This window comes from Schistocerca gregaria, chromosome X, assembly GCF_023897955.1.
Source record: "Schistocerca gregaria isolate iqSchGreg1 chromosome X, iqSchGreg1.2, whole genome shotgun sequence".
In the NCBI taxonomy this organism is placed as follows: Eukaryota; Metazoa; Arthropoda; class Insecta; order Orthoptera; family Acrididae; genus Schistocerca; species Schistocerca gregaria.
Window position 1 is genome coordinate 525,994,742 of NC_064931.1, and position 27,264 is coordinate 526,022,005.

At 43.1% G+C, this 27,264-nt stretch overlaps 1 protein-coding gene across 8 annotated transcripts in view; it reads left to right on the forward strand.

Moving 5' to 3' along the window:
• LOC126297716 (dnaJ homolog subfamily C member 21-like) overlaps window positions 1-27,264 on the forward strand; it is a 242,382-nt gene that overhangs the window by 191,991 nt on the left and 23,127 nt on the right. For 2 of the 8 annotated variants that reach the window (XM_049988850.1, XM_049988851.1), the window contains exon 1: window positions 20,368-20,465. The exons of 4 other annotated variants lie outside the window; for them this stretch is intronic. The gene's annotated coding sequence lies outside the window, so the exon portion shown is untranslated. Of the gene's footprint in view, window positions 1-20,365; window positions 20,466-27,264 lie in introns of those variants that run through there. 2 more of the 8 variants (XM_049988849.1, XM_049988852.1) reach the window with 2 other exon arrangements.

Genomic DNA, 27,264 nt, shown 5'->3' on the forward strand with positions numbered 1-27,264 from the left:
GGTGGATTAAGTCTTTACACTGCACCAAGACACAGGAAATATCTTTTCTGCGCCTTTCATAACTTAGTACACCTAGGAGTCCGGACTTCAACTAAACTGCTGGCAAAATACTTCTTATGACCCGGATTAAGAAAGAATTCCCACTGCTCGACTCTACGTCGTTTACAGTGTCAGAAGCGTAAGGCTAGCAGACATGTCCACGTGCATATGGGAACGTTTGCTGAACCTACAGCCTGTTCTATGTTGCACTAGCATATTGGTTTGGTTGGACCTCTTCCATGTTCCAAAAATTATACCATTCTACGAAGCATCATCGATATGGGCTTTTGGAACTGCAGGCCTACTCGTATACTCTTGATGACTGCACAACACAAAGCTTTATGCCTTGTCTGGGCCCGTCAATACCGACATTGGACTGTTGATGACTGGAAACATATTGCCTAGTCTGACGAGTCTAGTTTCAAATTGTATCGTGTGGATGGATGTGTACGAGTATTGAGATAACCTGATGAATCCATGGTCCCTGCATGTCAGCAGGGGACTGTTCAAGCTGGTGGAGGCTCTTTAATGGTGTGGGAAGTGTGCAGTTGGGGTCATATGGGACCCCTGAGACAACTAGATACGACATTGACGACATTGACAGGTGAGATGTATGTAAGCGCACTGTTTGATCACCTGCATCCATTCATGTTCATTGTACATTCCAATGGACTTGGACAATTACACTTTTTTTCACTTGCTGGCATTTATTTAATGACACACCCTCTGATTACTTATGGTGGATCTGTAAGAGCCTCTTGGCCAATGTGACTGGGTTCGGGGTCTGAGGTGGCTGTGTAACACTACCCCAGCTCCCGCCTCCACTCACACCATTGCCCGTATCCTGCCACATGGAGGTGGGCTGTTTTTGCATGTATTTCTTTTTTCGCTTGCAGCATTTTACGAATCTTAAATTTAATAGAATTGAAATTGGAAGGTGAAATACAAAATGTTGATGATTAAGAAGAATTAAAAAACGAAGATGAAAAAGAATAGAGTGTAGAGCTTCCTGCCACCAGGTTCTGACTGGCGACCAGGGTCTTGGAATGAACTTCAAGTCGCTGACCGCCACCCAAGATTCCCTTTTCTGTGCCTACTTTTCCACTACCTAGCCGATTTTGTGCATATATACACTCCTGGAAATGGAAAAAAGAACACATTGACACCGGTGTCTCAGACCCACCATACTTGCTCCGGACACTGCAAGAGGGCTGTACAAGCAATGATCACACGCACCGCACAGCGGACACACCAGGAACCGCGGTGTTGGCCGTCGAATGGCGCTAGCTGCACAGCATTTGTGCACCGCCGCCGTCAGTGTCAGCCAGTTTGCCGTGGCATACGGAGCTCCATCGCAGTCTTTAACACTGGTAGCATGCCGCGACAGCGTGGACGTGAACCGCATGTGCAGTTGACGGACTTTGAGCGAGGGCGCATAGTGGGCATGCGGGAGGCCGGGTGGACGTACCGCCGAATTGCTCAACACGTGGGGCGTGAGGTCTCCACAGTACATCGATGTTGTCGCCAGTGGTCGGCGGAAGGTGCACGTGCCCGTCGACCTGGGACCGGACCGCAGCGACGCACGGATGCACGCCAAGACCGTAGGATCCTACGCAGTGCCGTAGGGGACCGCACCGCCACTTCCCAGCAAATTAGGGACACTGTTGCTCCTGGGGTATCGGCGAGGACCATTCGCAACCGTCTCCATGAAGCTGGGCTACGGTCCCGCACACCGTTAGGCCGTCTTCCGCTCACGCCCCAACATCGTGCAGCCCGCCTCCAGTGGTGTCGCGACAGGCGTGAATGGAGGGACGAATGGAGACGTGTCGTCTTCAGCGATGAGAGTCGCTTCTGCCTTGGTGCCAATGATGGTCGTATGCGTGTTTGGCGCCGTGCAGGTGAGCGCCACAATCAGGACTGCATACGACCGAGGCACACAGGGCCAACACCCGGCATCATGGTGTGGGGAGCGATCTGCTACACTGGCCGTACACCTCTGGTGATCGTCGAGGGGACACTGAATAGTGCACGGTACATCCAAACCGTCATCGAACCCATCGTTCTACCATTCCTAGACCGGCAAGGGAACTTGCTGTTCCAACAGGACAATGCACGTCCGCATGTATCCCGTGCCACCCAACGTGCTCTAGAAGGTGTAAGTCAACTACCCTGGCCAGCAAGATCTCTGGATCTGTCCCCCATTGAGCATGTTTGGGACTGGATGAAGCGTCGTCTCACGCGGTCTGCACGTCCAGCACGAACGCTGGTCCAACTGAGGCGCCAGGTGGAAATGGCATGGCAAGCTGTTCCACAGGACTACATCCAGCATCTCTACGATCGTCTCCATGGGAGAATAGCAGCCTGCATTGCTGCGAAAGGTGGATATACACTGTACTAGTGCCGACATTGTGCATGCTCTGTTGCCTGTGTCTATGTGCCTGTGGTTCTGTCAGTGTGATCATGTGATGTATCTGACCCCAGGAATGTGTCAATAAAGTTTCCCCTTCCTGGGACAATGAATTCACGGTGTTCTTATTTCAATTTCCAGGAGTGTACAATTTGGTGCTTAATGCTCATTAGTGTGTTTAGCCTTGCACCTTTGTTAAACTGCTCTGGTCTTGTTGGTTGTGCTATGTTGCAGGGTGCCACTATGGATCATCTGTGCTAGATGCCACAAGTTCCATTTCGTTGTCAGAGTCAGTTTCGGTATTAGTGTTAGTCTCCTCATGGCTGGTTGTTTCAACACTGACATCCATCCCTTGGGCACTCTGCTGTCTTTGTATACCGGCTTGCCTTTTGTACGGTCTGTTAGGTAGGTATTCTGTGAACAAGATCTTAGATGTTTCGTCAATCAGTGTGTTTAGTTCTGTCCACTGGTCAGGATTGCATAGCACATTGTGCAATGTGTTGTTCATGTTTATCTGGTTTATGTGTAGTACAAAATTGTTAAGGCTTTCATGGGCACTTGTTAACAAACTGCCTATTGGTTTCTGTATCTGGGTCTTCGGCCGATGTTCATTTAATGATTTTACTGACGTTTCGCAAGCACGAGAGGCTGGCATTGTCAAAGCTTCACCCTCCATTGCCGGTGGTGAACTGGAGCCGAGCCGTGGCAAAGCATGCACTAAGTGAGACCGACCACGTAATAAAATTCGCCGACACGGAATTCTGGCTCTAGAGAAGCATTATCACACGCGCTTGTTCAGAGAAGCTGTAGAAATACTAAAACACGCTAACAGTTTCAACAAGAAAGAGGAAAGTCTTAAGGTAAACTGATCCTGGCTTCCCATACTGCAGCGAACGAACGTCGCAGGTAGCAGGAAGAGAAGCGCACCGGAAATGACCTAGGAGAAGCCTTCGGACGTCGGCGCGCCAGGTACATGTAGTCTGCGGCCGCGAGCTCGGCTCCAGTTCACCACCGGCAATGGAGGGTGAAGCTTTGACAATGCCAGCCAGTCGTGCTGGCGAAACGTCCGTAAAATCATTAGGTGAACGTCGGACTTTACGTGTAGAGATGTATTATGTTGTGTGCTGCCTGCAGTGTCTTCAGGGGAGCCTCCTTCCCTGCATGGGCATCTAGTTGGCTGTTGCAGACTCACTCTGCTCAAGTGCGTGGGATAAGGGCCATGGAAAGTGAGAAAGTGCACCCTACTGCGGTTGGGGTTGACATGTTTTAGTTTTACTCTTTCCCTGATACCAGGGAAGAAATTGTATACTCGGTGGCCCTGACTACTATTATCCCACTCACCCTGCCAGGTATCCACTCACCATGCTCTGGCAGGGAGTGGCGGGTTCAGCGGCGTTCGCGGCGGACGAGACGGAGGGTCAATGTGGAGGCTGGCCGTGTGGCATCGCCCGCTCTGCCTGTGAGTGGACATATGGCCGCTCCTTCTGCAAGGTCCGTGCAGGTACACGGGGGGAGGGGTTTATTAGTTATTTGGAGCTCCAACGTTAGGCGGTTGATAGAGCCGCTTACGGAAATAGCGGAAAGGTCGGGGAAGAATGCCAGTGTTCACTCCCGTCTGCTTGCCGGGGGATCTCATCCGAGATGTGGAGGAGGCCCTACCGGCGGCGATAGAGAGCACTGGATGCACCCGACTGCAAATTGTTCCTCATGTCGGCACCAATGACTCCTGCCGTCTGGGTTCAGAGGTCATCCTCAGTTCGTACAGGCGGTTGTGAATGCGGAAAGCCTCGCTCGCTGGGTGGAATCTGAGCTAACTATTTGTAGTATCGCTCCCAGAACCGATCGCGGTCCTCTGGTTTGGAGCCGAGTAGAAGGCTTAAACCAGAGGCCCAGACGATTCGGCGGAGATCTGGGGTGCAAATTTCTCGACCTCCGCTATCGGGTGGAGAAATGTAGGGTCCCCCTGAATAGGTCAGGCGTGCACTACACGCAGGAAGTGGCTAGAAGGGTAGCGGAGTACATGCGGAGTTCACATGTGGGTTTTTTTAGGTTAGAGAATTCCCTCCCTAGGCCCGACAAGACGCCTCCTGAGACGCGGCAAGGTAGGAGTAGGCAAAATGCAACAGGGAATAACAATATTAATGTGCTAATAGTAAACTGCAGGAGAGCGTCTATAGAAAGGTCCCAGAATTCCTCTCATTAATAAACGGTCACAATGCTCACTTAGTACTAGGGACAGAAAGTTGGCTGAAACCAGATGTACACAGTAATGAAATTCTAAACTCAGTTTGGGATGTATACCCCAGAGACAGGCTCGACAGTGAAGGGGGAGGCGTGTTTATAGTGATAAGAAGTGCAGTAGTATCGAAGGAAATTGACGGAGATCCGAAATGTGAAATAATTTGGGTGAAGGTCACGGTTAAAGCAGGCTCAGACATGGTAATTGGATGTGTCTACAGGCCCCCAGTCTCATCAGCTGTTATGGCTTTGCACCTGAAGGATAATTTGGAAAATATTTCGAGTAGATTTCCCCATCATGTTATAGTTCTGGGTGGAGACTTTAATTTGCCAGCTATAGACTGGGAGACTCAAACGTTCATAACGGGTGGCAGGAACAAAGAATCCAGTGAAATTTTTTTAACTGCTTTATCTGAAAACTACCTTGAGCAGTTAAACAGAGAACCGACTCGTGGCGATAACATACTGTATTAGACCTTCTGGTGACAAACAGACCCGACCTATTTGAAACAGTTAACGCAGAACAGGGAATCAGCGATCATAAAGCGGTTACTGTATCGATGATTTCAGCCGTAAATAGAAATATTAAAAACGGTAGAAAGTTTTTTCTGTTTAGCAAAAGTGACAAAAAGCAGATTTCAGAGTACCTGACGGCTCAACACAAAAGTTTTGTTTTAAGTACAGATAGTGTTGAGGATCAGTGGACAAAGTTCAAAACCATCGCCGCGCGGAATTAGCCGAGCGGTCTAGGCGCTGCAGTCATGGACTGTGCGGAGGTTCGAGTCCTCCCTCGGGCATGGGTGTGTGTGTTTGTCCTTAGGATAATTTAGGTTAAGTAGTGTGTAAGCTTAGGGACTGATGATCTTAGCAGTTAAGTCCCATAAGATTTCGCACACATTTGAATTTTTTTTTTCAAAACCATCGTACAATATGCGTTAGATGAGTATGTGCCAAGCAAGTTCGTAAGAGATGGAAAAGAGCCACTGTGGTACAACAACCGCGTTAGAAAACTGCTGCGGAAGCATAGGGAACTTCATAGCAAACATAAACATAGCCAAAGCCTTCCAGACAAAAAAAAAAAAAAAAAATGCGAAGCGAAATGTAATCTGAGGAGGGCCATGCGAGAGGTGTTCAATGAATTCGAAAGTAAAGTTCTATGTACTGACTTGGCAGAAAATCCTAGGAAATTTTGGTCTTATGTAAAAGCGCTAAGTGGATCAAAACAAAATGTCCAGACTCTCTCTGACCAAAATGGTACTGAAACAGAGGATGACAGACTAAAGGCCGAAATACTAAATGTCTTTTTTCAAAGCTGTTTCACAGAGGAAGACTGCACTGTAGTTTCTTCTCTAGATTGTCGCACAGATGACAAAATGGTAGATATCGAAATAGGCGACAGAGGGATAGAGAAAGAATTAAAATCGCTCAAAAGAGGAAAGGCCGCTGGACCTGATGGGATACCAGTTCGATTTTACACAGAGTACGCGAAGGAGCTTGCCCCCCTTCTTGCAGCGGTGTACCGTAGTTCTCTAGAAGAGCGTAGCGTTCCAAAGGAATGGAAAAGCGCACAGGTCATCCCCGTTTTCAAGAAGGGACGTCGAACAGATGTGCAGAACTATAGACCTATATCTTTAACGTCGATCAGTTGTGGAATTTTGGAACACGTATTATGTTAGAGTATAATAACTTTTCTGGAGACTAGAAATCTACTCTGTAGAAATCAGCATGGATTTCGAAAAAGACGATCGTGTGAATCCCAGCACGCGCTATTAGTCCACGAGACTCAGGGGGCCATAGACAAAGGTTCCCAGGTAGATGCCGTGTTTCTTGACTTCCGCAAGGCGTTCGATACAGTTTCCCACAGTCGTTTAATGAACAAAGTAAGAGCATATGGACTATCAGACCAATTATGTGATTCTATTTAAGAGTTCCTAGATAACAAAACATAGCATGTCATTCTCATTGCAGAGAAGTCTTCCGAAGTGTAAGAGTGATTTCAGGTGCGCCACAGGGGAGTGTCGTAAGACCGTTGCTATTCACAATATACATAAATAACCTAGTGGACGACATCGTAAGTTCACTGAGGCTTTTTGCGGATGATGCTGTGGTATATCGAGAGGTTTTAACAATGGAAAATAGTTCTGAAATGCAGGAGGATCTGCAGCGAATTGACGCATGTTGCAGGGAATGGCAATTGAATCGCAATGTAGACAAGTGTAATGTGCTGCGAATACATAGAAAGAAAGATCCCTTATCATTTAGCTAAAATACAGCAGGTCAGCAACTGGAAGCAGTTAATTCCATAAATTATCTGGGAGTATGCATTAAGAGAGATTTAAAATGGAATGATCATATGAAGTGATCTCGGTAAAGCAGATGCCAGACTGAGATTCATTGGAAGAATCCTAAGGAAATGCAATCCGAAAACAAAGGAAGTAGGTTACAGTACGCTTGCTCGCCCACTGCTTGAATACTGCTGAGCAGTGTGAGATCCGTACCAGGTAGGGTTGATAGAAGAGATAGAGAAGATCCAATGGAGAGCAGCGCGTCTCATTACAGAATCATTTAGTAATCGCGAAAGCGTTACAGAGATGATAGATAAACTCCAGTGGAAGACTCTGCAAGAGACGCACAGTAACTCAGTACGGGCTTTTGTTAAAGTTTCGAGAACATACCTTCACCGAAGAGTCAAGCAGTATATTGCTTCCTCCTATGTATATCTCGCGAAGAGACCATGAGGATAAAATCAGAGAGATGAGAACCCACACAGAAGCATACCGACAATCCTTTTTTCCACGAACAATACGAGACTGGAATAGAAGGGAGAACCGATAGAGGTACTCAAGGTTCCCTCCGCCACACACCGTCAGGTGGCTTGGGGAGTATGGATGTAGATGTAGATGTTGTTTCATGTGGTACATCAGTGATCTACCGAACCTGGTCTAGTCTCCCTATCCTAAGCCAGTCTATGTCTATCGAGAAGGCCCCCATCAGAAGGCATAGCGACTGATGTTGTGCTGAAGGCCTCCGACAGTCGAAGCGGAACGCTTCTTTGCCCACAACGTACTGTAGTTCTATTGGTGGGCAGCCTTAGTCTGTGGGCCCGCGTACTAGCGGCGAAGCATAGTACTGACTCGAAGAGAGTGCAATGTTATGTTCGTGTGACTGACAAAGGTAGTCTGTATTGATCCGAATTTAATGTTGCCAGTTTATGAAGTATCTTTTCTGCTTTGTTTGTGCATATTATTATGTGTTCATGAAAGTTCAAGCGTTCGTCGATGTGTACTCTAAGGCAGCGAGTTACTAATGATCTTTTGATGTTTGTGTCCCTGATTTTGTCTGTTGGATTCCTTTGCAGGGTTGTTTTGTTTTCTGAGACCTTGAGTTTGTTGTCTGTGCACCATTGTCTTATTGTTCACAGTGTTCCATGGGCTCTGTCTTCTAGCTGGGCACGGTTATTTGCTGACACCGCCACTAGCAGGCCGTCAGCGTAGGTGATAACTCCATCTATCAGATTATGCTCCTCTAGTAATTGTAAGAGAAGTTCTGTCATTATGTCCCAGAAGATGTAATACGCTTGATTACTTTTTTGTTGTCCACGTGCCAAATGACTATTGTGTTTCTGCAATAGTCGACAAAGACATTGTACAGAGACTCCAGCACCTGCAGGTGTCTTAGCCTCTTGAACAAGGCTGGCCACCATAAGTTTTCGTGCACACCTGAGATGTCAATCATGATGGCTAATGTGTATTTTGCAGGTCTGTTATGTACTATTTGTAGTGCTCTGTTGATTGCGCCGTCTATTGGTTTCTCTCCCAAAATCCAAACTGATGTGGTGTTAGCCCCTGTAGTATTCTCTGTGCGTGAAGTCTTTTGCAGAGCAATTTTTCTTGTATTTTGGGAAGTGTGTTTATTAGAAAAATTGGTCTGTATGATTTTGGGTCAGAGGGATACTTGTCTGGGGCTTTTTTTTAATGATATCTGCCTTCGAGGCTTTCCACACAGCGGGTATGTGGCGTGGAATGTCAGATTCCTTAATCGGGCAGGTAAGTTAGAAAATTTAAAAAGGGAAATGGATAGGTTAAAGCTAGATATAGTGGGAATTAGCGAAGTTCGGTGGCAAGAGTAACAAGACTTTGATCAGGTGAATACGGGGTTATAAATACAAAATCAAATAAAAAATAGAAGTGCGGGTAAGGTACTACAAACAGCATAGTGAACGTCTAATTGTGGCCAAGATAGACACGAAGCACACGCCTACTATAGTAGTACAAGTTTATATGCCAATTAGCTCTGCAGATGACGAAAAAACTGAAGAAATGTATGATGAGATAAAATAAATTATTCAGATAGTGAAGGGAGACGAAAATATAATAGTCATGGGTGACTGGAATTCGAGAGTAGGAAAAGGAAGAGAAGGAAACGTAGTAGGTGAATATGGATTGGGGGTAAGAAATGATAGAGGAAGCCGCCTGGTAGAATTTTGCTAAGAGCACAACTTAATCATAGCTAACACTTGGTTCGAGAATCATAAAAGAAGGTTGTATACATGGAAGAAGCCTGGAGATACTGACAGGTTTCAGATAGATTATATAATGGTAAGACAGAGATTTAGGAACCAGGTTTTAAATTGTAAGACATTTCCAGGGGCAGATGTGGACTCTGACCACAATCTATTGGTTATGGACTGTAGATTAAAACTGAAGAAACTGCAAAAAAGGTGGGAATTTTAAGGAGATAGGACCTGGATAAACTGACTAAACGAGACGTTGCACAGAGTTTCAGGGAGAGCATAAGGGAACAATTGACAAGAATTGGGGAAAGAAATACAGTAGAAGAAGAATGGGTAGCTTTGAGGGATGAAGTAGTGAAGTTAGCAGAGGATCAAGTAGGTAAAAAGACGAGGGCTAGTAGAAATCCTTGGGTAACAGAAGAAATATTGAATTTAATTGATGAACGGAGAAAAGGGTAGAGTAGCATGGAGAGCTGCATCAAACCAGTCGCAGGACTGAAGACCACAACAACAAGACTCTGTATGGTTCTCCCCATATGTTTAACTGCGCGCTGGCCGAGCTGGGCGAGTGGTTCTAGGCGCTACAGTCTGGAACCGCGCGACCGCTGAGGTAAACAGTATCCTGAGTGTAAATATAGGAGACAGGAATTGCAATGAGGAGCCTGCTTCCGAAAAGCCTGTTAGTCGTAAAAACTTGGACAATTCAGTGACCACAACGGTACCTCCTACAGGAAATCAGGAAATAACTCGTTTCCAGTAACAACAAATATGCTAGTAAAGATAATACATGTCAATCAACAGACATGAGTCCCTACATCGTCTTTGTAGAGGGAGAAAATGGTAATGTAGGAAAGTTACATCCAATGGCTCTTGGAAAAATGTTATTTACAGAAAGAAATAACTTAAGACATGAAATAGTTAATATTGCAGCTCTTGGTAGGAACAGGTATAAAATTGAAACCAAAACAGGGCAGTCTGCAAACAGGTTGCGGTTGGTTGATGTTTTTTCGGCTGAAACATTCCAAATTTCCTAACAAAGAGAAATGGAGTTATCTGTGACGTTGATATTGCATTATCCCACCAAGACATCCTTGCAGAATTAAAGTCGGAATTTTTAGTAATATCCGAAGGTCCACAAAGAAAGTAATAGAAAATTGAGAGTAATTCCCACACCGAAATGTGTTGTAACATTTAAATCTCAACAACGTCCCCAGTATATATATTTGTGAGGTATGAAATGCCCTGTTGCACCGTACGTCCATTCAGTTTTGCAATGTCGTAATTGCCTTAGATATTTCCATTTAATTGCAGTGTCGTAGTAGTGCTCGCTGTGCCAAATGCATGGGAGCCCACGAGACCTCACAGTGCTCACATGTCGGAGAGCCCAGGCGTTTGCAATGCAATGGAAACCACCTCGCTACCGATCGCTGTTGCCCAGTTTATGAGCAGCACATGGAAGCAAAGCGCAGCGAAGCCTATGGCGCTTCTTGCTCTACTGCCGTCGCGTCACCGCGACCATCATTTGCGCAGACTACTGCTGGTGTTTCTACAGCACGAGAGCTCTCTCCTAGTGCCTGGCCTAAAATATGCGAGAAACGAAAAGGTTTGAATATGACGGACAAAAGGTTACAACAGGGACTTAAGCACGCAGTTATGTCGGTTCCAGCTCCCAGGTCTTACAAAGATAAACTATTTACTCGCAGTCCATACAAGCAGGGTTATTCTGATATGTTATACGAATTTCCCCCTCCTCCCCCATGAACCATGGACCTTGCCGTTGGTGGGGAGGCTTGCGTGCCTCAGCGATACAGATAGCCGTACCGTAGGTGCAACCACAACGGAGGGGTATCTGTTGAGAGGCCAGACTAACGTGTGGTTCCTGAAGAGGGGCAGCAGCCTTTTCAGTAGTTGCAGGGGCAACAGTCTGGATGATTGACTGATCTGGCCTTGTAACAATAACAAAAACGGCCTTGCTGTGCTGGTACTACGAACTGCTGAAAGCAAGGGGAAACTACAGCCGTAATTTTTGCCGAGGGCATGCAGCTTTACTGTATGATTAAATAGTGATGGCATCCTCTTAGGTAAAATATTCCGGAGGTAAAATAGTCCCCCATTTGGATCTTCGGGGGGGGGGGGGGGGACTACTCAAGATGATGTCGTTATCAGGAGAAAGAAAACTGGCGTTCTACGGATCGGAGCGTGGAATGTCAGATCTCTTAATCGGGCAGGTAGGTTAGAAAATTTTAAAAGGGAAATGGATAGGTTAAAGTTAGATATTGTGGGAATCAGTGAAGTTCAATGGCAGGAGGAACAAGACTTCTGGTCAGGTGACTACAGGGTTATAAATACAAAATCAAATAGGGGTAATGCAGGAGTAGGTTTAATAATGAATAGAAAAATAGGAATGCAGGTAAGCTACTATAAACAGCATAGTGAACGCATTATTGTGGCCAAGATAAACACGAAGCCCACGCCTACTACAATAGTGCAATTTTATATGCCAACTAGCTCTGCAGATGACGAAGAAATTGAAGAAATACATGATGAAATAAAAGAAATTATTCAGAGAGTGAAGGGTGATGATAATTTAATAGTCATGGGTGACTGAAATTCGTTAGTAGGAAAAGGCAGAGAAGGAAATGTAGTAGGTGAATATGGATTGGGGAAAAGAAATGAAAAGAGAAAATATAAAAATGCAGCAAATGAAGCAGGCAAAAAGGAATACAAACGTCTCAAAAATGAGATCGACAGGAAGTGCAAAATGGCTAAGCAGGGATGGCTAGAGGACAAATGTAAGGATGTAGAGGCTTATCTCACTAGGGGTAAAATAGATACTGCCTACAGGAAAATTAAAGAGACCTTTGGAGATAAGAGAACCACTTGTATGAACATCAAGAGCTCAGATGGAAACCCAGTTCTAAGAAAAGAAGGGAAAGCAGAAAGGTGGAAGCAGTATATAATGGGTCTATACAAGGACGATGTACTTGAGGACAATATTATGGAAATGGAAAAGGATGTAGGTGAAGATGAAATGTGAGATACGATACTGCATGAAGAGTTTGACAGAGCACTGAAAGACTTGAGTCGAAACAAGGCCCCGGGAGTAGACAACATTCCATTGGAACTACTGGCAGCCTTGGGAGAGCCAGTCCTGACAAAACTCTACCATCTGGTGAGCAAGATGTATGAGACAGGCGAAATTCCCTCAGACTTCAAGAAGAATATAATAATTCCAATCCCAAAGAAAACAGGTGTTGACAGATGTGAAAATTACCGAACTATCAGTTTAATAAGTCACAGCTGCAAAATACTAAGGCTAATTCTTTACAGATGAATGGAAAAACTAGTAGAAGCCGACCTCGGGGAAGATCAGTTTGGATTCCGTAGAAATGTTGGAACACGTGAGGCAATACTGACCCTACGACTTATCTTAGAAGCTAGATTAAGGAAGGGCAAACCTATGTTTCTAGCATTTGTAGACTTAGAGAAAGCTTTTGACAACGTTGATTGGAATACTCTCTTTCAAATTCTAAAGGTGGCAGGGGTAAAATACAGGGAGCGAAAGGCTATTTACAATTTGTACAGAAACCAGATGGCAGTTATAAGAGTCGAGGGACATGAAAGGGAAGCAGTGGTTGGGAAGGGAGTGAGACAGGGTTGTAGTCTCTCCCTGATGTTATTCAATCTGTATATTGAGCAAGCAGTGAAGATAACAAAAGAAAAATTCGGAGTAGGTATTAAAATCCATGGAGAAGCAATAAAAACTTTGAGGTTTGCCGATGACATCGTAATCCTGCCAGAGACAGCAAAGGACTTGGAAGAGCAGTTGAACGGAATGGACAGTGTCTTGAAAGGAGGATATAAGATGAACATCAACAAAAGCAAAACGAGGATAATGGAACGTAGTCAAATTAAATCGGGTGATGCTGAGGGAGTTAGATTACGAAATGAGACACTTAAAGTAGTAAAGGAGTTTTGCTATTTAGGAAGTAAAATAACCGATGATGGTCGAAGTAGAGAGGATATAAAATGTAGGCTGGCAATGGCAAGGAAAGCGTTTCTGAAGAAGACACATTTGTTAACATCGAATATAGATTTAAGTGTCAGGAATTCGTTTCTGAAAGTATTTGTATGGATTGTAGCCATGTATGGAAGTGAAACATGGACGATAAATAGTTTGGACTAGAAGAGAATAGAAGCTTTCGAAATGTTGTGCTACAGAAGAATACTGAAGATTAGATAGGTGGATCACATAACTAATGAGGAAGTATTGAATAGGATTGGGGAGAAGACAAGTTTGTGGCACAACTTGACCAGAAGAAGGGATCGGTTGGTAGGACATGTTTTGAGGCATCAAGGGATCACCAATTTTGCATTGGAGGGCAGTGTGGAGGGTAAATATCGTAGAGTGAGACCAAGAGGTGAATACACTAAGCAGATTCAGAAGGTTGTAGGTTGCAGTAGGTACTGGGAGATGAAGAAGCTTGCACAGGATAGAGTAGCATGGAGAGCAGCAACAAACCAGTCTTAGGGCTGAAGACCACAACAACAAGATTCGAATTTCAGGGTCCACAGAACTCGATATGAAACAATCCATACCCTCCCACTCCTCTGGCAACATCTTACACAGGTCGAGAAACTACTATTAACAGCCTTTGTACTTAAATAATGCAGATCTTTCTTTCTCTTGAAAATGAAACACACATGTTAACGACACAGGCTCTTATACGTAATGCTGTTGAAGACTTCTGCAAATCTGTCAATGGCTTTTAAAATACTCCAGTGGACTGCAAGGTCAGCAATCTCGAACTGAGAAAGTCTTTATCGATAACTTAGCAGCAACCACATACCGGTAGCTTTTATTTGCGAAACTTGGTTTCAGCCAATCTAACGAATACAATTCAAAGGATACGCTGTTCTCAGAAACGACAGAGACGATGGAAAAGGAGGAGGAGTAGCCATGTTGATTAGATAGACGATTAAGTTTAAAAAATTGGACATCACTACTAGGACAACAGAATGACAGGTAGTTGCTGCTGTAATTTACACTCCTAACGGCGCATTCACCATCGTCACCATTTACAAACCACCTAAGCGTAAAATACAAGATCTTTCACTGGATCAGATTGTGGCCCAGCTTCAAACGCCATTTTCCTTTGTGCAGACTTCAACGTACACCACTCAGTATGGGGTTGCGTAATAGATGATGCGGATGACCGAGAGTTAGTTACACTTTTTGAAAAGTTCAATTTGATTCTTTTAAATGATGTGTCTCCTACTATGATACATAACCCAAACAGACGATCGTCGACCATCGATTTGACATTGTGGTCTGTTGACTTCAACCGTGTAACAGAGTGGACGGCCAAACGAGACTCTGTTTCTCACAAGGGAATGGTCAGACTTGTCATGTCGAAACCTGTGTTGCTTTTTTTACCACTGTGAGTTAACATTGCAAGAAGTCTGTAGGCAGAATTTTTGCTGCTGACATGACTTGGAAGTCTGTAAACAATTTTATGAAGTAAGACATTATTGTCGCATTGTTTCCGCGCTTATAACTGCCTCTTGTACAGCCCTGACCTCTCGCTACGTTATACCAACGCCATCTATGGACAAGGTGGCGTTAGCTACGCGCCGCTCTCTTGCCATAGCAGTGAGAGAGCTGATTCCCAAAGTGAAAGCGATCGTATGATAATTAAACATTCGTTGACAAATATGGCTTATATGTTATCTACAACATTCTTTCCAAATAGCTATGAAATAGACACAAATAAATATATGGTTTAGAACATGTCCAAACTTTATTTCTTGTAATCACCGCTAAGATGCGAAATATGGATGCAATGTTCAAAACATAGGTTTTTTTGTGCATCAAGAACATACAAGCAAAGACGACATATGGCAGCCCTGCGAATACAGACGTTGTTAGATGTCCGTAGACAAAACTGGGCTCGTGTTAGGAATGAATCAGGCCTAGTATCAGTATATTTCGAGGAGTGCCACGCATATTTAATCAAATTCTGAAACCGTGGGGAGGAAAATTGATAATGTACTACTGATTGCACCTTGAGAATATTGTCACGGTGATAGACAGGAAATTGCAGTGATCTGCACACAATAATTTTCTCTGTTAGTTTTCTGTAAAAGGCCTTCCACTGACGGAAAAATTCTCTGTGTAAAGGCTGAATTACGTTCGTCGTGCCGGGTGGAATCTGAAATATCTCTACTTCTTTGTCAGGATGGGCTCGAAATACAGCTTTTAATGATTCAGACCTTTTATGACCTGACCACGAATCTACAAGGAGAAGAGATTTGTTCCCGCAGAATGGAAGAAAAGCATGACGCATGAGAAGTGTAACATTTTAATTTCCCATTTTTCAAGACTTCGATGCGTCTATCACAAGATTGTTTTGGGTAGAACATTGTTCTTTTGACACGTGGTCCAAAACGTCCAGTTGGTTCTTGAAGACACACATATAGTTTAGGCAGCAATGAACCATCCAGACTAATTATGGACATTATAGTGTATGAATGGGTGAGTGCAGTCGTGGACTGCGCAATCGCCTCAATATGTTTTTCCCCTTTGAATGACAGTGTTCTTTTCACACGCATTTCTTTTTGAAAACGTGACTGATCTGCATTGTACACGTACGATTCACTAAAACTAGCGATCTTATTTTTTGCATTGGTAAGAAAAGCTTCTATCATTTCGATTTGTGTCACTTCATTTTCCTACCTCTTTCTCGATACAAATTTTGTTATTTTTCTTGCCACAATTTTATGTGATCTTTTGAAGCGACTAATCCAACTTTGAGAAGCTGTAAATTCTTTAGCGCCTATCGCGTTGGCAATCTCTAATGCCCAATCACGCAAAATTGTATCGCTGACACTAAATGACTCTTGTCTATCATCGGTAAATAGCTCAAAAAGTCGCGCATTTACCTCTGTAGCAATTTCCAACCGACTCTTACGTCGTCCAGTGACTTCCTTTTTCCATCTATACAATTCACGTTCAGAACGGACAAAGCGATACTTATTTTGAACAGTACTGACACGTAGGCGGTTCTTACCACTTTTGTTCAACCAATACGTTACCGCTTTTTCTTTGCTTGATAAGGTAATTGTAATTGCTGGTGTTACTTTCGGAGATAATTGATGATAGTATGTGGCACTATCACTCGAATAGTCTTCATGAGTGCAACTTTCGTCGGTGTCTTTGCCTTCTGTAGATTCGCAGTCTGCAATATCGAGTGTTTCAGTTGTTTCTAGCCACATGTCTGCGCCACTTACATGTTCGTCTAGAAGTTTAACAACCATGTCGCACAACACATAGTCTTCCGCGTGTTTTCTGTTGATTGCTTCATTTGGCGTCTGTGGTATATCTCCATGGCAAGCAACAAAACATTTACAGGGTTCGCCATCACCTGTGAGGGGAGATTGAATGTTCGCCGTAAAGTGGCTTTCGGAGTATAGATGAACATGTACAGAACATCTTTCACATCTCTAACCAGCTTCCGGACGGTATGTTTCGAAATACATACCAGAAATTAAAAGGACGTGCATGCCACAGAAACGAATATTCGTTTCCCCTTTCCACCAAAACCGTGCAGCGATATTCCTCTTTAGTGAACGCCGCGATAAGACGGCAGCACTTACCGACCATGCGCACAACGCTCGCGACTCGCAATTTTCCAGGGGTGGCCAGCCGTCACTGCAAGCGCCAAGCAGAAAAAACAGCCATGTTCGTAATTTTTTTTAGGCGACTTCCAGTTCATTTCAGCAGCTACAATTTTGCACACGGACCTTTTGCATAGTTAAATAACAGTGTTAAAGAAAAAACAATTCATGTTTCGGCATGACAAGTCTGACCATTCCCTTGTCAGGTTAATTCCCTCTGGAAATCAAAATAAACTTACTTATAAATACAGTAGAAACTATCTACCCAATCAGCAGGTGGAAAATAAAGGATGCTGACTGACCAAAGTATACTGCAGCGGTCCAGGTGAAGTTTCAATCTTTTAACAATTTGTTAGCTCCAAAAGAGGCCTACCAACAGCTAATTTCAGTTATTGAAGACACTGCAACAATTTCCATCCCAAGAAAAGAGGAAGCCATCGTTTTGAAACAACGGCCTCCAGTATGGTGGACACCAGAGTGCTCTAGAGCCATAGCACAGCGCAAAGTTACGTACAGTAACAGTAACTCCTGTAAACAACAAAATGTAGAAAACTTCATTGTATATCGGAAAATAGCAGCGAAAGTTCGAAAGTGGTTAAAAGACTGTAAAAAGAATAGCTGGCAAAATTTATGTGAATCGTTAAATAACAATGTTAGTATCGCTGATGTTTAGAAGAAATTGAGATTTTTCAAAAACAAAAACTCCACTACGCGTCAGCCACTAAGTGACGCATGGCTTGAAGACTTCGTGAATTTAATCTCACCAGCATCCGCAGCCGAGCAGCCCTATTGCCCCCTGGAGCAACGGGAATAGTATTAAAAAGAGCATAACTTCCACACCCAGTAAGGACGATATACACTATCAGATGATAGAAAATCGCCCAGACATAGCACTCAGAAAACTATTACAGATGTTTAACCAATGAATGACACGCTAATAGAAGATTAGACAACTCAAGTAGTGGTACCCATACTGAAATCACATAAGGATGAAGAACAGAAAAAAATCATACAGACCTATTTCTCTTTCTTCCTGTATTGATAAAACTTTAGAATGCCTGGTAAAAAATCACTTGGAATTGTGGTTGGAATCAAATCAGACTCTGTCATCGAGTCAGTATGGGTTTAGAAAAGGCAAGGGAACAATAGATAATATAAATATCTTAACCTCAGAGATTTATGACGCAACAACAAAAAAAGAGAATATAACAGCTATATTCCTGGATATAGCTGGAGCATATGATAATGTTCTTATTCCTATGTTGCTACAGAAGTTGGAAACCATTGGAATCCCACCACAACTGATTTACGGAATCAGCACTTTCCTCACTGAAAGACACATATGGGTTCGGTTTCAAAATAAATGAAATGGATGACGTCTTTTTACAACAGGTCTTCCACAAGGAGCTGTCCATAGCCATCTACTCTTTGCGCTATATATTAACGAGCTGGCAAGGATTATCCCTTTTTCAGTTAAAATCTTCCAGTATGCAGATGATATTTGTTTGTATGTGTCGACCAAAGGAATGGATCAGGCTGTTTGAAAGATATCAAAGGCGATGGGCACACATGATCAAACAATATGTAGCTGTGGGTTACAGATTTCGGCAGAAAAATCGGTACTCGTTCCTTTCTTGAACCAAACTATGCCAGGGTGCTCGAATAGTGTAAGACTTTCTGGTCGTAAAATACAACTAAAATCCCAGGCGAGGTTTCTTGGTGTTCTCTTCGATTCCAGAATGAGTTGGATACCACATATTCAGACCATCGTCAGTACATGTGAAAAAGCATTGAACCTTATCAGATCTGTGACAACAGTATGGTGGGGGGCTCACCCCAACACTCTACTCACTCTCTACCGCACGTTGATACGTTCCCGTGTAGACTATGGATGCACGGTCTATCACACTGCTGCTAACAAGTACCTAGCACTACTGGATCAACTGCAGTACAGAAGCTTATGCATCTGCCTCGGAGCTATGCATTCTTCTCCCACTAACACCCTTCTCCTGGAAGCATCAGAAATGCACATTCGCAGAACAATGATGTGTGATCGTTATATCTTACAGCGGATGGCAGATACTAAACATCCACTGATTAAAAAAAAAGTGCGAAACGCTCTCTCAAATCGGGAATAACAGAAATGTCATAAAACAGCAGTTTAAATATACAAGCAGTACGAAGAGTGGAAATATCTCCAAAAGAAAGTACATCGAAGTGAGGTTCTTCCAATGTTCCTATATGACTATCACAGCTCTTATCACGACATTTCGGTAACATACTTCGACTATTCCTGTAAAGGAAAATGACATGGTCAGTTTTCACCTGCATTGCACCTAGCAGAAAAGTGGGCAGGATATCTTAAACTATACACAGATGGCTCAAAAATGGGGACGGAAAATCATACCGGATGTGCTTTCTTCTGTCCAGAATCTGCAGAAGAAAAGAAGTTTCAACTACCAGGTGATGCTTCCATATTTCTTGCTGAAACTTTCACTATTATAGAGGCAATCAAATATGCAAAATCTCTGAAAATCCCCAAGGCAGTAATAATCAATGACTCTCAAAGCGTTCTGAAATCCATTAGTTACAGGAGTTGGGACAAAAGAACTAGTAAATACACCCTCGACATACTGGATCAATACCACAAAGATACGAAGACTGCCCAAATTATAGGATTTGTATGGATCAAATCACATTCCGGCATTCTATACAATGACAAAGCAGATCGACTAGCGAAAGGTGCGATTAAGAGTGGAAGACCTATGGACAGTAAACTCTCATGCACAGAATACCTCATAAAAGTAAAACAACAAGCGATTCTCTCATGGCAGGAAGAATGGAATAAAATCCAACAAACAAGAGGTAAAAGCTATGGACGGATACAGACATTCATACCAAGACAGCCATGGTTTGCTAACTGCAAACATTCAAAGAAAATTATAACGCCCATTGTGAGAATGCCTCTCAATCATGGATCTTTCCCTGCCCACTTACACAGAATCGGCGTATCGGAGACATCTCACTGTCAGTGTTAAGAGGAAAAAATTGGCGACGTAAATCACATCTTATTTCAGTGTAGATGCTATAAGAAAGGCAGAGTCGACTTTTTAAAGGAGCTCTTAAGGCTTGGTCACTGCCAGCCGCTTTGCGCGATCCCAATTCTCGGAGACACAACCAGGAGTACATATGATGCCATATCCCGGTTTCTAGCCAAAGAAGACATAAAAATCTAAAATGAATTAAACTTAACTAAAGAACTTAATTAACAAATAAATTTTTAGCAGTCAACTGTGTTTTGTAATCTGATTACAATAATTTTGATCTGAAAACATACGAATGTATGCCCTAAACAGTATGTATGACGAAGTAAAAAAAGTTACCTTGTTATGTGTGTCAGTACATTTATTTGTGATGGCTAAAAAGTTTGTATGCTGGGAGCCAATAAAAAATATAAAAACCTCCCTTTGATCATCTTTGGTTTACATCGCAGACGATATTGGCACACGGTTTGGTACTGTTGTGGTTAAGCAACGTGGGTTGCGTTGTGCAAGCGAGGTTTGAGCATGTTGAAGAAGTAGGTGAAATACTGTAAGTGTTGCGTTGAGATTAATTTTAATCAGCTGGGAAGTCGCATTAACGTTATAAGGAATGCGTTGAATCAACTTTAGCATATTTCTCTGTGTCACGTAAAAAAAAAAAAAATCGAATCTAAGACATAAATTTCCTGTAATGTTACGAAAATATGATTAAGACAGTATTCTGGAATTTATCTAGCCGAAATCAGTACTTCAGTTGTACTTACCGCAATACTTTACTCCAGGAGAATAATTCATTATTGTTGACTGTAAATGCTGACTTCGCTACCCGTTCATTATTGAGTAGGGCTTTAATAATTTACCCCGTGCCCACCGTTGAGTGTGACCTTCATTTTTCAAACTGTTGTGCGAAGTAGCACTAGTTACACATGTCTACTGATAACTGACGGAATGAACGTGTTAGAAATCTGGGACTTGTAACAAAATTTAGTTGGGATACAGTCTGTATATGAACAGCTGGTCAAGAGCAGATATTCGTAGGTTTAGCTGCATCGTGTCTATGTTTGAGCACCTATTCATGTCCATGTCATGCTGTTGTTTGCATATCATCTTTCTCGTCCACGGATCGCTTAGCTGCATTGAAAATCAGTAGCTCAGTGATTCAGGGAAATTACATTGTTTCTTGGCATCTCTCTGCACTGTCACTGCACATGATACGGACATTCTTTGTTGAGACCATTGCCATCAGTATGCTGCTATGCCTCTTGTGCTCCTGTCAGTCCACAAGGAAAACTTATTCAGGAGCATAATGTGCTACACTGTGTCATGCATGTGTACATGCCTCCACCTTCAGTCTGCTTGGAAAACTGAACAAGCATCCCCCCATAATGAATGAGATGTTGGGCTTGGAAGAATGACCTAATATTACACTTTACGTCTTGGCGTATGATTTTCTTGTGAAATCGGTAAATGATGATCATGTAGTGACTTGTGACATGATGCTTATCCCTTTTCATTATTGACCCTTGTTCAGAGTCCTCTAACTCTGTGTAGTATTCATTAGTTATGAAGGTTTTCACTGCCTTTTTGAACAGATTTAATCTTTTTCATTGCCTTGGGAAATTTATTACACAGCTTTGTTCCCAGATAGAAGCCTGGTCTAACCTAACACACATCTGTTGTCCGTCATCTTGTGGAAAACATGGAATAATGAAACACTACACTTAAAGTATCACCTGGCTGAAAACTTCTAATCAAATTTGTGAATGGTATTTAATCATCATTAGTGTTCTGCCCAAAGACAGATTTTCATGTGTGGAAGTTTTCATGCTCTTTCTTCTACCACATCTGCTTAATTGTTGCTTAGCCTTGTCATCTATCATATTGTATCTCCTTTCTCTGTCTCCTCCCACAAAGTATTCCTTGAAAATTGTCATTCAGGAAGCACTTCCATCTCAGTGAACTTACCGTCCAGTTCTTCTGTTTGCTTACAAACTGCAGTACCCTTCTCTCCTCATACTAATTCTCTCCAACACTTTTCTGTTATACTCACTCTTTCCATCCAGCTTGCTCTTTCCATTCTCCTCCACTTCCATGTCTCAAATGCGTGTGGCCTTTTCTCATCCTGTTGTTTGTATCCATGTTTGCACCCCATCAAATGCCTCACTACAGACAGAAATCCTGTCCTGACTTTTTCTGAGGTGTTCACGTAAGTTTGCCACATAATTTTCTATTGAATGCCTTCTTCACTATAGCTGTGCGAATTTTAACTTCTTGATGACATCTAAAGTCTTCAGTTATTGTACTTTCAAGATATTTAAATGCTCTTACTTGCTTAGTAATAACATTTCCTATCTTTATATCATCCAGTCACCTTCCTGGTGCCAATCACCATATTCGTTGTTTTTACTGTATTGCTTCTCATCTAATGCTCCACAAAAGTGTCATTCATATCTTCTAGCATTTTATTTATAGTTTTTTCACTTCCTGCCTCTAATAACATGTCATCAGCAAATCTTATACATTCTACTCTCTTCCTACCAATACCACAGCCTACTCCACTTTTTGTCTCTAACCCTTTTCCAATAGTCCTTCCAGGTATAAGTTGAACAAAATAGGGGATAAGAAACAACTTAATGTCTCTTATAATGCTGTTTCCTTCTGTCATTTCATCTCCAATTCTTATGTTACGTAAATACAGATTCTGTACCAGTCATTCCTCCTTCCAGTCTGCACCTTTTGTTTTTGATCTGTTTTCATACACTCGAGAACTGAGAGCATTTTGCATTGTTATTTGTTGTTGCTACTGTAGATTGGATATGGGGTACTTTTGCAGTAAAAAAACTGAATAATATTATTTTTGTAATCTTTAAAGCTAGATTATTTGTACAAATCCAGTTTATAATAACTTTTAGAGATAACATTATTTCCTTTATCCGTACTTTACTTTACCTTCCAGTAATGTTTACTTTATGCAAATGGAATCAATTCTCCCAACTGATGTGAATAAATAAGTAGAAAAATAGTAAACACATGGTCAAATGGTTTGGAACACCCATTATTTTTCCCATGGACACATTCATGTCTGAATTAGTGTGAAGGCTAATGTAAATTTTTGTATCCTGTTTTTCAAATAGGAACTATTGCCTGGCAAACGTGAGACTTTCGGTGAGCACCACTGATTCTTTCTAACTGCAAACTTAGTATGTGTTTAAACAGCTACCATGTGGTGTGACAGTGGAATATTTGTCATAGGGTGTGTGTATCTCATCTTGACCGCTTGTAATAGGATGACAATATGATCGTATATGCGTCCCTTAACCTAGAAGTGTGTTACATACTGTTGGTGGTGGGGTGACTGTTGAGGAGGAGGAGGAAGAGGATGAGTCAGTAGTGGAAAATCTCTTGGCTAATGGCCACACTTAACCAGTGTAAGACTTACACTGGCAAGTGGGGCTCTATTCGTGTGGACTCTTTCTACCGTACCTCCTTGTGGAAGATGGGAAGTGTACACTAATTCTATAAACGGCACTCTCAGTAGATTAGGTAGACCCCTGGCGAGCACACATACCCAACAGAGTAAGCTCAGCTGGGTAGCCCACCTGAGCATGGTAAAAATCGACTGAAATGTCTAAATAACAACAGTTCACTTTTGGAGCCAAATGTATTTTTAGTAACAGTGTTGGAGGAAAGGATGTTTGAGAAGTTGACCCCATTTTACATCGAATTATTAGAGGCAGTGACAAAAGATGTCTGTAAAGACTTTCTGCAAGGACATCAGTGAAACCTTATTAAAAAACAAACTACTGTAAAGAAAATAGGGAAGGTATAGTAAACAGTAACATCTAGTGTCAGAAGTTATCAAAGATTGCCAACAATAGTACACAACGCATTTACCAACATCTCCATAAAGTCATAAATGAAGACATGACATTCTGATTCAAGAAAGATATGTAAAAATCTGTCAGACCATCAGACGCTCATTTTATCAGAATTGTGTAATTTTGTGGCACCTACTGTAGTGATGAAATTTGACTGAGTGAACTAAGAAGATACTGTATGTCTGCTTAGAACATTACAATTACCAAGGAAAAGTAAAAAGAAGACCACCTCTGGTGAAATGGTTTTCATTCTACAGTGACACATAAATGGATATAGTACTCACTACATATGAACTCAGACTTGTCACTGTGGGTCTCTCTGTGCTTGTGTGCAGGAAACACATTTGAAAGAGTGAAATCTGTGTGCTTGAGAGAGGTCTACGGAAAGGACTATTTCAGTGGGAAGAGGGCTGAAAGTTGTATGGCTAATATTCATCACTCTTCACCTCCCTGTATATGCCAGGTTCAAGCAGTTACTGTATTAGTATCCATGCCATACTGAGTGACCAAATGTTCTTTGTGTGTACCCACTATTGAGTTAAACATCATGGCTCGCAGCAGTCTCGTACCACAGTTCACCCAACATTTCCTCCTTGGATAGGAGACTTAAGTGCAGACCATGTGCTGTTGGTCTGTCAGCTACGTGTCAATGGGGTTGAGCTGTTGAGAGCACCACACAAAAAAGAAAACCTCTTTTGTGAACATGTAGTATAGCATGAATTTCAGAACTGCTACAGGGTTGTTCACTAGTTCTTCAGCACATTCTCAAACATTTTCCACCTGCTCTGTGGGATATGGTTGACAATTTGCACTCCCAGAATGCAATTCCCAGTATAGATACACAATGCAGACTGAACAGTGCCCAATAGGAAGCTACTAAAATCAATAGTGAGCAAGGGCAACTGGACACTGCACAGTCAGCCAGCTGTATTTGAACATTCTGATAATGTCCAGAAATGGATGGCTGCCATTATGATTGTGTTCCACTGAGGCATCAATTGTATAGTCTTCGTAACAGTTGTTATGGTAATGTGTCCCCTGGTGGCCTGAGGAGTGCTACTTTGCAGTCATGGGCAGGTATGCTGCTCTGCACTGGTTTAAGCACCAACAGACTGCAGAAAACATCACACCCTATCAGATAATGACTGGAAAATATCTGAGTTATGAAAGGATAAAAAAAAGAGAATGTTCCAACAAAATGGAAGTTCACAACTGTGTCTTCAGTGTATGGGAATTAGGTTGAGGTTTGTTAATGACTTGTGAATTGTACCTGGTCACAGTAAAGTTAACTGCTATATGTTGCAGCACCTCACTGAGAATGCAAGAGTCGTCCTCACTGTGTTCAACTGTACATGAGAAATGACTCCTTGGCCCCTTGAAGGATACTGTCCTAATTCCCATCCTGAAATCAAGGAAGAGCAATACTTACGTGAGTAGTTACTGGGGTGCTACCCTCATCAGCAGCACAGGAAAGACACTGTGCTAAACTGCAGACTTGTTTCAGTTCTCAAATCAAGGCAGCTCCTTAATCATATCCAATGTTGGTTCAAGAAATAGCAATCTGCCACAATCGCACATTGCTTTAATAGGCATACATCATGCTGTAGTATTCAGGTAAAGCCTCACGATAGTGTTTCTTCATCAAAAGCAGGCCGGATACAGCAGTTGGAGACCGTTCTGTGGCAATTTCATCATTATGGCCTTTCCTGTCAAGATGTTGCTTTGAATACAGAGTTCAAGAAATTGTATTGGACTTGTCACAGTTGGATAACATTGTCCCATAAAGACAGCAACTATCAACATCCCCCCCCCCCCCCCCCCCCCCCCCCAGGGGGTCCACAACTCTTTTGAGAGTTGGGATGGAAGTCATTAAAGCAAAGACGTTTTTCGTCGCGGCGAGATCTATTTACGAAATTTCAGTCACCAACTTTCTCTTCCGAATGCGATAATATTTTGTTGAGCCCAACCTACGTAGGTAGGAATGATCATCAAAATAAAATAAGAGAAATCAGAGCTCGAACAGAAAGGTTTAGGTGTTCGTTTTTCCCACGCGCTGTTCGGGAGTGGAATGGTAGAGAGATAGTATGGTTGTGCCAAGCACTTAAATTTGAATTGCAGAGTAATCATGTAGATGTAGACATGTGTGGCTAGCACAGGACGCCGAGCTAGTGCATCTCTCTTTCCTTTCCAGGCTGCATACCTTTATTTTCCACGTCCTCCCCCCCCCCCCCCCCCCACCTCTTCCCTTCCCCTTCTCCCTCTTTGGGAGTATGTTTCGTGCCTACGTCCGGAGACGGATGCTTGTAACTGTAAGACATAGTCTCTCTCCTTTGCTCTCTATGCTGGAAAGTCTGTCCTCTCTTCATCCTTCTCTTTTCCTTTCCTCTTATCTTTTACCCTCTTCTCTGCTGCAGTGTTAGAGACTTCTCTTCTTTCCTTTCCTTTCCTTTGTTCCTCCCTTTCTCTTTCTTTCCTCCCTGTGCGTGTCTGAAGGCCCACCCATGTGCTCCCACATGTAGTCGGTGACGGGATAACGCATAATTCCCCAGCCAGGGTAGACAGGTAGGACACGTACGTACCCCCTGGTAATGGCCAGGCCCAGGGAGGGGTGGTAACCAGAGCTGGTACCTTCCGAACATGACAGTTGGTCCCTCCGTCTGTTTCTCGGGAGGTGTGACCTGAGATGTGAACAATCACCTAAGGTGGGAGTGCTCTCGGGGAACGCCTCCACGAGGAAAGAGCGTGCCATCGGAGATGCCGGTAATTGTGGGGGATACTTTAGCAATGGTATCCTCTACGTCTAAAATTTCTGCTCACAAGTGAAAGTTAGATGAGTCTCAGCCACGGGCAATTCTTCCATCAGTGCCACAGTTCCTTGTTGTTTCTTGGTCGGACGGAGGTCAAGACTTCACCACAGTCAACCCTTTCATTATTCAGAAAGGTGTCGACGCAATTGCAGATCCTGTAAAGTCCTGTTCCCGATCACGAAATAGCACCTTGTTGTTAGAAACAGTCAGTGCCCTCCAGGCTCAAAAATTGGTGCAAACTTCACTGCTACACACCTTTCCTGTCCGGGTGGAAGCACACTGCACTTTAAATTCATCACACGGATTGGTTTGTACACGCTCACTCGACGGATTGTCCAATGAGGAAATTCAAAACTACCTGGCTGACCAGGGCGTAACAGCTGTACATCGTCACGAAAAGGGTTGACAATGACTTGGTCCCAACTTGTACTCTCTTCTTGACATTTGACAGAGTTCATCTTCCATCGAACATTAAAGCGGGCTATGAGATAATTTCAGTTTGTCCTTACATCCCCAACCCTATGCGTTGCTATCGGTGTCAGCGGTTTAATCATGCCAGCCAGTCACGTTCCAATTCGGCCAAATGCGCTACATGTGGTAAGGATGCCCATGAGGGTGCTTGTCCACCTCCATTGCCTCGTTGCATCAGCTGTGTGGGCGACCA